This window comes from Choloepus didactylus, chromosome 14 (assembly GCF_015220235.1).
Source record: "Choloepus didactylus isolate mChoDid1 chromosome 14, mChoDid1.pri, whole genome shotgun sequence".
NCBI lineage: Eukaryota > Metazoa > Chordata > Mammalia > Pilosa > Megalonychidae > Choloepus > Choloepus didactylus.
Window position 1 is genome coordinate 20,686,639 of NC_051320.1, and position 11,886 is coordinate 20,698,524.

General features: G+C 37.0%; 1 long non-coding RNA gene across 1 annotated transcript in view; it reads right to left on the reverse strand.

Annotated features, from left to right (window-relative positions):
* Positions 1 to 7,812, reverse strand: part of LOC119509311 — a 596,159-nt gene extending 588,347 nt beyond the window's left edge. Inside the window, exon 1 of the long non-coding RNA XR_005211673.1 lies at positions 7,710 to 7,812. This is a non-coding gene — a long non-coding RNA (uncharacterized LOC119509311). The remainder of the gene's footprint in view (positions 1 to 7,709) is intronic.
* Positions 7,813 to 11,886: the final 4,074 nt, after the last annotated feature.

Consider the following 11,886-nt stretch of genomic DNA (forward strand, 5'->3'; position numbering starts at 1 on the left):
TCAAACGCCATAGTTCCTATGAGTAGCACTGAGGGGAGGATGATTGAAGAAATCCTCTAACAAAGGAAGGGCTTTAGCAATCTTGAGTCTTACTGGGTGTACTCCAAGAGAAAAGATTTCAATATCATTACCCCCTAAAATATACATACTCAAGGTGTTTTATAATTCAGTCACACCAATAGCCCACCGTCATAATATACTTGTTCTATAAAGTAAATCCTATACATTCCTTCATTTATTCACTCATCAGTATTCACTAAGAGCTTTCTGTGGTCCCAATACTAAGCTAAAGCTGTAGATACAATGAAGATTAAGCCACTGTCCCTGATCTCAAATATCAATAGGGAAAATGACATTACTTTACAATACAGTGCTAGGATTCAGTGAGGAGGGCTCACGGATGAGCTATCTGTGAAAGTTTCCTAACATTTCCATGGAGACCTGAAGAATGAACAGAAGGTAGTCAAGTGAAGAGGGAGAGTGTTGAGAGCTGAGACTAGAAGTAAGCAGAAACCAGGATTTTCAAGTCCTGTTAAGGTGTTTAAACTTGATAACAGAAGTAACGGGGAGAAATGGAAGATTGGGTTGAAGAGCAATGTAGTAAAAATATTATTTTATCTTTTGGTTGTCTGGTATTTTCTGATTTTCCTATCATAAACATGTATATTGATTTTATGATAATACAGTAAATTTTATATTTTGATTTTTCATTAATAAAGAAAAATAAAGAGAAAGAGAAAATAATAGCAAGAAAGTAATGCTGAGTCAGAAGTGAGAACGGTAGTTTTTAAAATGTGTTATCGCTATCATCATTCCAGGGACAGACCATATATTTAGTTCCAAACTTCCCAGAAACCAATTAAAAGAAGAAAACACTTTAGTTTCATACTATACAATGTCCACAAGATAAAACAATAATAATAAATAAACTATGTGGAAGGAAAAATAAGAAGGCCACAGTGGCTGGATAGAAATGAGCCAGGAGGAAAAAGAAGAAAAGGCATCAGAAGAGGGAGGTGGTAGGCAGCTCATGCAGGGTTTGTGGGCCATTACAAGGACTCTGGACTGTATTACAAGAGTGATGAAAAGCTTTGTGTGGCTTTGAACAGTGAAGTGATGTGATTTCATCTACATTTTAATAGCTTGTTCTTTCATCTCTGTGGAGGATAGGCTGTGAATGTGGAGCAGGGAGTCAAGAGCACAGAGAAGGAGACCAGTTTGAAGACCACTGGAGTAGACCAGGAGACAAGTGCTGGTGGTTTGGTCCAAGACGACAGTGGTAAAGATGGAGAAGTGTGATCAGATTTAGAAACTATTTTAAAGATAGAGTAAACAGGGCTTGCTGATGGATCCACACGCAGTGAAAGGGAAAGAGGAACAAGGATGACTTTCATGGTTTTGCAGACAAATGGGCTTGTCATTTGCTGAGACAGGGAAGGCTGGGGGAGGAATATGTTTGGAAGAGGTAGAAAATCAAAAGCTCTGCTTTGGACATGCTAAGTATGAGATGTCTTTTGGACATTTGTGCATTAAAAGAGGCTTATTTAACAAAAACATGTCTCTATTCCATGGGGTGTCAGAAAGTATGGTGAGATAAAGGAATTTGCTGAGAAGATTGAATGTTATGATGCCAAAAGTCCTTTGGCTAACTCTTCTCCTGAGGATAAAAGGCTCTGGGAATACCCTGGCAATTTGCTTCACTTGCCAGAATGCAGCAAGCCTAAGCCCCAGAGTGCTCTGGGTTTGTAGATCTAAGAAGGTTCTGCAGGGCCTCCAAAGAGGGTCCTTCCCTGCCTCCTCTCCATTCATCGTCACTCAGATCATTCAGAGAAAGTTTTCTCTACCTTACTTACTATAGCCCTCTTGTACCTTCCCTGACTCACCATGGAAGCATTTCCTTTCTGGACTAGGGATTTAGCTTTGATTCTCAAGGTAACCTTGACTCTTGGACATCAGTTTCCTATTATCAGAAGGGGGACCAAGTCTTTGAAAAGTAATCCTGAGAGAGTTATCTCTGAGCTCTGTAGACACCTGACCAAATAGGTTGCCTCTCAGAAATTCAAAGCTGATGAACCAAGCTCTTTTCATGGACCAAAATTACAAGGTTGAGTTCATTCTGAGAATCAAACAAGACAATGGATTGAAAAAACAATTTTAATCACTGCAACAGAGCATTTAATGCCAAACATAATAATAACAGCAGCTACAATTTATTGAGTATCTACTTCATGCCAGACACTAACTACACTACATGCTTTACATATGTCATAACACTGAATGCCTGAAACATCTCTATAGTAGGAATTATCCCCATCATAAAACAAAGGAAACTAAGGTTCAGAGTGGCGAAGAAGTCCACCCAAGCTCATACAGCTAATACCTGATGGAATCATCCTTAGAAACAGGATCTTTCCAACTCCATTGTCCATTTTTTGAGAGTCTAAATCTGTTTGCAACAACTTGGTTAGCTATATACTGCTATCAACATAGCAGCTAGAGAAAGGAGAGCACTGCCTAACAAACCAACATAGGCACAAAACCTTGAGATACAGGAAATCTGGGTGAGAGAGCATTCCATAGCTAGTTTAACAACATAGAATGGCTCCATCTCACAGAATATTCTTTGGCCATAAGAAATGGAAGCTTAGAAATCAAAATTCTATCTAGCCTTTAGTTGGTGGCTAAGATGACAACCACAGAAAGGTCTTTAGGTCTCCTCTTCTGAACCCAGGAAATAGCACAGGCTCCCTCAATTCTTTAGTCCTTCAACAATTATTAACAATGTGCCAATCAGTGACATGATCCAAAGAAGTTTTATTATAGAAATCTCATGATCCACTAGGAGGGACATACATAAAATACACTTGCTAGAAGAGGTACATATCAAAGTGAATAGAAACCCCACAGATAGGAAGGGAGTAGCAAAGAGAAACACCTCATTAGGATGTCAAGAGGAGCCATGAAAAATTTGAAACATGTTCAGCTGAGTTTTAGGAAACTCATTCTGATAGCAAGAAAAGAGGATTGATTAGAAGAGAGTGAGAAGGGAGACCAGTGAGGTGGCTATTAGAAAATTCTAGAAGAGAGAAGATGAATGTCTAAACTATGACTGTTATACCAGGAGAAAAAGAAGGTAGATTCTTGAGATATTCACATGGTAGAATAGCTTAGAAATTAAAAGAAAAGCACTTGGTGGAAGTTTGTATGTTCAGAGAAGGGGAGGAACCAGGGATGATGAGGAAAAGTCTGGCTTGAATATGATCTTGGCTATAGCTTTTCAAGATGTGATTTGTATAATCAGTGTTAGCCTACGTTTTTTATGGATATTTAGCCTTGTTTTCTCCCAATGCAAAGCCATTTGCATTTATTGACTCTTTTTAAATGACATCATAACAGAAGCTACAAACAAGCCCAGCAGAAAAGAGACTTTTCCTGAGAAGAATGGCAAATAACACTATAATGTCAAAACTCTCCCAGAGGCTTTAGATGTGTTTCCTGGATAATTTCTTAAATGAGATATCATGTGCAAACTGCACATAGAGTGCCTGGCACATTAGAGGTATTCAATAAATTTTAACTATTTTACCATTAAGACTTAGTCATTAACATTGATCACAGGCTTCCTCTAGATGGTTAATTAATCATCACGTATTTCAAGCAACATGTATTTATTGATATGTGCACAGCTCTCTGCAGGCAATCTTCCCTGCCATGTAGTTTGTTTGGCGTTGATTCCTGGCCCCCAGAATCTTTCTTTGGAAAGGTAGTATGAAAAAGTAGGGAAGGCATCAGCCCAGAAATCAAGAGATTTGGGCTGTAGTGCTAGGGGAACCTTATATTAATCCAGTGCACTTATTTTACGGTTGAGGAAACTGGCACTGTCCATTGCCCCATTCAGTCAGTGAGAGGCAGAGCCAGGCCTAAGAATCGTAAATTAAGTAAATTTACGATTAAATTAAGCTTTACCTGCTTACCTAATATTCAACTTCAAATAAAATTCAGGATTTTATGGTTGTTAGAGTGTAATATTTTGGTCACTGACATTACAGAATATTCTGAAAGAATTCAAATGAGTATGTGCCCTTATTGTCTCCTTTTCTTTGTTCCCCATAGTAACCTTCAATCCTGGATTGGAAGCAGAAATATAAACAGTAACTTGCAAACAAAAGCATAACAGCCAAGGTGACTTGTATCTTTGAAATGAATACTTAGGATGATCTCCAATGTTTCCTTCTAATCCCAAAACCACAATGTTGAACTTCAGTAGTGTATCTTTCTTATTTCCATCATCATTAACTAAATCATTTTTATCACCAAAATACTCTAATTTAAAATTTTAATAATCTGATTTTTAACCTATATTTCCTGTTTTTAGCTCAATGAAAGGAGTTCTCAGATTACTTCCATTAAAGTCTTTTTTTTCAGAAACACTCATTATAAATAAGTAATAGTCATTTGAAGATTTTAATGCAATAATCTTAAAAGAAAATTAACGTTTTAACAAGTAATTGTAATAAAATGGATTAATGTTCAGAACTAAACAATAAATACAACCTTGAAATTAAATGTTTGCTAACATAGCATTTATATTTTTATTTTAATACTTCATAATATTATTTGTCTCAAAGTGTTCTACAGATATAAATAAACTTTACAATTTTCTGTTAAAGTAGCATTATTACTCTCAAAATCAGAAAACTGAAGCAGAGAATTATATCCAATATACTAAAAGTATACCCATCTCTAAAAAACTCCATGCAATATAAAGTTAAATATTACTAACATACTCTCATTTTTCCTTTCTTTGAAAATTAAGGACTAAATATCAAACATTAAATAAGCAGAATGTGGTAATTCGGGGGCCTGAAAGAGTTAATTCTGCTATTAAATGAGGCCTAACCTCAGAAAAGAACTAGCTCAAGCCTTTGAAGAGTCAGACTCATGAACTAATTGGCTTGATTATACATTAGGAAGTGAATTAGGATAACAAAAAAAGCTATCTTAAAATAAATGTTTAAAAATTAGAAGAAGAAGAATCATCACATCCCAAAATGAAATTTCTGCAAATTACAATGCTACTGCCTTTGCCAATTTCTCTATTTCACAGTTTAATGCAACTTAGATACAAATTCATGTGTGTGTATGTGTGTATAGACATGTGTATAGATGTACAAACACACAGGTTGGCCCCAAGCCCATCAGTTCATGGTCCCACGTGGATAAAAGGCAGCCCCAGTCAACACAGTTGCCAGCAAACCAAACAGCCTGAGCCAAAGCACAGCAAAAGCTCATGGATAGAAGTGAGTGAAAAAGCATAAGGCTTCTGCCCCTGTGACAGAAGCATAAAATAACTGCAGGGAGGAGAGTATAGAGAAAGATGAGCCTGGGAAGACACATGGTAATTAAATACTTACTCCTCTGATGACTGATTATGAGGAAAATAAATCATGTGAGTTATTACTGGTTTAAGAAAAAGAATACAGATTCTGGAGACAAACTTATTTGAATACTAATCTGGGGTCCAAAATGTGTTAGCTGTGTGACCCTGGTCGGATTATATAACTCTTCAAGCTATACTTTTATCTCTAAAATGAAGAAAAATTAATACTTACCTGGAAGGGTTGTGGTGAGAATATATGAAATAATGTATTTTTGAAAGAGTCTGGCAGAGCATCTGACATACAGTAGACCCAACCAAATGTCCTTTCTCTGTTCTTCCCACCTTCCCTCAGTCTTGCTTAAAATTAGGGAACACACCAGACAACATCCCTTACAACTCAACAGTTGTACTGTTTCCCAGGTAATTCACATTTTTGAGTTCCAATTAATGTCTTGATCCATCTGTGGAAGTACATTTTCAAACTAGAGGCATTGTAAAAATGCATGAGTATTTGGCCTGGTTTTGTTTGATTTGTTTTGGTGCTCTAAAAAACGCTTGATAACCATTTTTAGGGTTATGTGTGTGTTCCAACATTAAACTACAGCCATTCCCACATCACAACACTCTGCCACCATCCATCACCCCTGCCCCCTCTCTCCAGGAAGGGACATGATTCGAGTACAATCACCCAGAAAGATATTCCAATTCTCTGTCTTCCCAGATCCAGAAGAACTTTTAAAACCAGGAGAGTTCTTCCTGAAGATTTGAGATTTTTCTTAGGACATCCCAAAGAGAGAGCTGGGTCAGATCTGTAAACCTGAAGGCACCCTAAGCCCACCTAGAAGAAAATCACACCTGCAATTTGTGCTTTTCCATGTCTCTGTCGCGACCTCCCAACAGTATTCAGCAAGTACACAACTCTAAGACATTTAGCTTCTTTGCAGAGTGGAACACTCAGAAGAAAGGAAAAGCATACAATTGAGGAAAGACACTTCATCAACCCTCACCTGACCAGACAGGTTTTAAAGGATAAGTAACAAAACAAGCAAACCAACAACAGAGTACGCATCTGCTTGTGGGCTGATTCAGCGTCCCAGTCTGAGATGGGAGGGAAGGAAGAGGAGAAGGAAGAGAAGAAGAAGAGGAAGAGAAGAGCGGAAGAAAGAGAAAGCCTGATCAAGAAGCTCATTTTCTTTAAAGCAGGAAGAATCATTAGGATTAATGTTAGCAAATCAGGGTCTGCACCAAAGCATGAAATTGGTATTAACCCTACCACTTGGGAGAAATCCTGGCCTTCCTTCTGAGGGCAGGGTCCTTCTCAAGGGCCCAGGGAGTCTGTCCTGTCAAGTCTGCCAGATTTTCTGACCCAGTCCCAGGGTCCCTAATCTCAATTCCTTCAAGGTGGCTCAAGAATGACTTGTCCCACTTGGCTCCGTGGTGATGGAAGAATATGTACAAATAAACCTGTTTATCTCTAAGTCTTAGGGGATCACTGAACTGCTTTGGGATAAAAAAACAGTTGAGACTGGGGGAGGGGATCTCAGCTGCCTGCTTTTATAAAAGTTGCCCTTTATAAGAAGCTGGAGTATCTAGAAAGACTCTTGGGATATGAATAAACTGCAGTTAACTGGGTCTTCAGAAAGCTGGAGTTTGGTTAAAGCTAGTTGTAATACAAAGTAATTACATACTTTCATGGCTACAGGTTGTTGTTTGTTTTTTTTTTTTTTTTTCCTTCCCCATAGCTAAGACTTTTTCCCTTTTAATGCTTTTCTTACAAAATATGTAAATATGTTCAAGTAAATGCTCCCATTTATAAAGTTTTGATTTCAAATATGATATTGACATATCTACTCTGTACATGTAACTGCTGGGAAATAAAACATTGTGCATATACATAAAACATTAACATTATACTGCTGCAGATTAGCATGACCTCCAAAGGCAAGTCGTGATGTAAGGCTTGAGTCACTCTCCTCTCTCCTGATACCTTTGGAGACAGGTGCAGAGTAAGTGCTTTTTACCCAGGGCTTAATTTTCATGGGATCTCTTAGACACTTTGAGTATAGATGCAGGAGGAAGACAGAGAAAGAAAAGCTTGAAAAACTGATCCTTTCCTGGCACAGGGAGACTGATTCTACAGCATTGGCGTTACCACCTAAACTGCACTACATCACAGTCTTCACCATCTCCCTTACTCCTCCTCACCCCAGCCTCCATTAGTAGTAGTACTAAAAGCAATAAAACACATAAGGGCACTAGATGAGTTCGAAGACACTGAACTGCATTCTAATGTATAAAAACAGCAAAAAACAACAAACAAAAAACTCACCTTAGTTCTTTGCGAGAACCTCATCACAGCCAATTTCTTATAAGATCTCCAACTAGCCTCCTTAGTTGAAAGAAAAGCTTCTGTCAACCTAGGCTCAGTCTCTATGTACCAAGGAGAAAAAAAAAAAATCCAAATACAGAAGTGCTCCATTTTATATTTTTTATTTTGTAGGTATTTCTACAAGTTAGCTTTCATTCAAAATGAAACTACCAGCATGGAAAAGGACGCAAAATTATTTCATTTAGATAGAAAATAAACACCCACAAACAACTGGAATTTGAATAGTTTAAATACACACACACATATATATTTGGAGCCTTTTGTGAAATTCTTTAGAATAATCTGCTTTGCCAAAAAACGTTTATATAAGCAGATAGATTCCTAGGTGCAAAACTGATGTGTAAGCCAAAATGAATTCCACAGCATATGTATCAACATGCAATTAGTTGAAGGGAATATTAAACTAAGAACTATGGAAACAATGTAGGTGAAAAATTTCATTCAGAAGCTTCATTTTCCTTTGTTTCCAAAAAATGAGATGTCACATGATAGTTTATATAGAAATACCTCAGGGGTGTTCAGATGCAATGCATGAAAACCTAATGAAAATTCTCCATTAAAATTATTTTGGGTGTACTCATGAAGTATTTAAGTCAAAGAATCAAATAAATGCATACCATGTGAGATTCTAGTCTTCTAAATATAACTGAATCTCTAGTGAAGTTTATAAATAAATAAGTACCAGGTTGAGTCTTTCCCCAGAAGCCTTAGATCTATACAATCTAACCAGAATTCTCTGGCGATGGGGCAAATCACAGGGGGCAAGTCAAATCTCTATCACCTCCTTTTTACCTCCTCTCTATCATGAAAAACCACAGTGATTTATTTTTACGATAAAAAAGAAAGTAGTATGTATTAAGGCAGCTTTCGCTAAGAGTTTATATTTATACTTCATGATAACCTATTGATACTAGGTCAGATCATGTTGATAAAAAGTTGAACTGAATTTGGCAAATTCTGACAAGATGAAAAAAATGTCTGGATTATATAGATACAGCAGGAAGCAAAACATAAATGAAAAACTGAAATATGTTTCAAAATAAATTTTCCAGACTGTATGTACTTTTCATTTGTAGCTATCTAACCTTCATTTGGCTAAAGATGCACAAGTTCTATCAAGATATTTGTTTCCTTTTGTAGTTAATATTTATTTAAATGTGTAATAAAAACAAAAAAAAAAAGAAAGAAAGAAACCTGTCCAGGTAGTTATTTTTTAAGTCGAAGATTATTTTCCAGGATACAGATGACTTAGATGCTATAAAGTAATTTTTATGATGTGCTAAGTCTATCAGTAATTTTTAGGTTTATTGTTTTAGATGTATTTCCTTATTTCAAAAATGTAACAGTGTGTGTGTGCTATCCTATAATAAACGTATTTTAGAATGATGATGATTTCATAAAGATATACCAAATTTAATAAACATTGCTTCCATGGTAAACAACATCAACAAACAACATTTCTCTCATTTTCAGCATTTGCTGTATTTACTGTTTATGTATTATCATTCTCTCTTTTAACAAATGTGGAAGCTAGTCCAATATCCATGCAAATTCACTGGTATGTTTAAGGGAATGTTATTACAATGCTATTCACTTAATTTCTTAGCAAAAAAAAAAAGACAGAGAAAGAAAAGATCAGTATTTGGAATCTATAAATGATGTGCTGTGTGGTGATATATACACACATTCAGTGTATTGTATATAATGATTAATACTTTTCTCTACTATTTGCTTATCCAATAGAACTCCCTCAGAAGATAATCTGTGAAAGATTAGTCCAACCTAGTACATACCTTCAGTTTACAAATAAAAATACACACACAAATGGAATATTACCTCCTTTAAGCAAATGAGAAAGTCAACCAAAATACCAAAATGAAGAACATGACATAAAATTGTCACGTCCCACAAATGTATTTGCTGAATGAACAGCTTCTGTGTATCCATGCCCTAAACACTTTCCTGAAACAATGGAGATTTCTATAGCAAATACATTTTTTAAAGAAAAGTCCTCTTAAAATGATGCACTGTAGGTGACACTGTTAGGTATTAAATAAATTCCTACTCTTTTTCTGAATATTCTTATTAGCCCATTTGGGAAAACAATTTGTAAAAGAATTATTCATTGTTCCTATGTATATATTGTAAAAATAATTCACCACACTTTACCCAATTATTTTAAAAGAATATACAGGAAGAAAAGAATACAAAACTTTCCCCTGCCTACATGTGAGAGCTTGTCAGCAGCATTCAACTCCAAGGCCTTTAATCCCAGGGTTTAAATAATTCAGATAACACTTGATTACTCCATCCTAAGAATCGTTGAGCTCCGCAAAATCTGAGTAACAGAGTATTTTCCATATTTAAAAAAGCCAATCTCTAATAGTAGGCATCTAAGTAAAACACACTCCCTGAGACCAAGCCATGCAACCCATTTTTTTCTGCATTTACTTCATAAACTTGGGTAAATACCAGTGTAGTTTACTACCAAGTAATTCTGCCTTCTTGCGTCCATTATCAAGCCAACTAGTTCTACAGCTTAATTTGCTGAACTCACAAATCCCTAGCTGCACATTTTTAGGGGTTTAAAAGGATTCTTTGAATCACAGGAAGTGAACTGGTTAGTTATGTTACTCAGGAATCCAAAAGTGCATACAAACCAAATTTTAAACTTAAGAGAATACTGCTTTGACAGCCACTTCTATTTCTTTAGGAAAAATATTGTTTTGTCTTTTGACACATGAGATTCAATATCTCCTGCCTCTGCTCACCTGTAAACATCAGCCATTACCAAAAAGCTTTACTCACTTGGCTAAATTGCAACCTGAGTAATGGAAAACAGACAGAATAACCCAGAAATATTGGCTTCCAACCCCAAATATAAAAGTGACAAAGTTTTACCTTCAAAAATGTCTGAGTTCTAAATCAATTAAATCCATCCATACAGCTGTTGTATGTAGCACTTCACTTTGATGTATATGAGTGTCCATATATGTTTTAACATGTGTTCATAATTATCATATAACCAGATGAATGAATGTCACACAAATTAAGTTACAAACATCAAATAAGCTCTGTTAAAATTATCAAAGTTGAGCAAAGAGGCCCCTACTTTCAGGGGTATGAAACATTTTGAACCATTTCCTTCTCTTAAACTATTCTTCACATTCTTTTCCTTAAGTCCTTATCTAAGCATAGAATTATCAGTTCCTCTTAATTCTAGCTAGCAAGGTTTAATCTTTTAATGTATCCTGACTGCAACATCATGAAGTAGACAATCTACAGATATCATTCAGTATCACCAATAAGTCCCACATATGACTCCGGCTCATACCATTTGGAAACCAGTCCTCACGTGACTACCGGCCTGACACCTCATCCATCAGCAGTGAGCGCAGAGAAGAGCTGGACAGTCTTCCTTGTGCCATCTCCGGAGTGGAGGCCCAGCTGGGAAACAGGTTTCTCTTCCAAAAGCAATTAGATCTTGAAGATCATGCCTTAGCAATTTGACCTAAAGCCATCCTTACTTGCCAGAGTCTCCAACATCTTCAGAGGAAGTGACCGGAGTAAGGCAAATGAGGAGAAATCCAGGTCTTCACGGCCTGATTAGAAACTTTGTTGTGTCAAATAAACTTTGGCCACTGGACAAGAGTACCCTATGATTGCCCTGGCTTTAGAAAGATCTGTCCAGTGCTTCTCAGTCTTCTTTTCCTCTCTCTCTCTCTCTCTCTCTCTCTCTCTCTCTCTCTCTCTCTCTCTCTCTCGTTTCAAAAGGGGCCTCTGGTCAGCGCTGATTAATAAGTGTTTTTTGTTAAGGAGTGTTGAATAATAGAGGATGGCCGGTGACCCAGTAAAGACTAAACCTTGCGCTGCTTTATTGTGGCAAGCTGAGAAAGGGGCTTTAGGCCCGGGACCCCAAGCACTGACCCGCACACATCCCGCGGATCGCCCATTCATTCTCACAGCCCTCCAGTCGCCCAGGCTCCCATTGTTTGCCAAGCAACAATGGAGATTTCGCAGGGAAAGTAGGGCTCTTTTCAGATTCCTCTCTGATGTTTTGCATTTAGGGAAACGCGAACCTCCACTTTTTCCCCCCAACATTTTCCCTCTCGGCAGT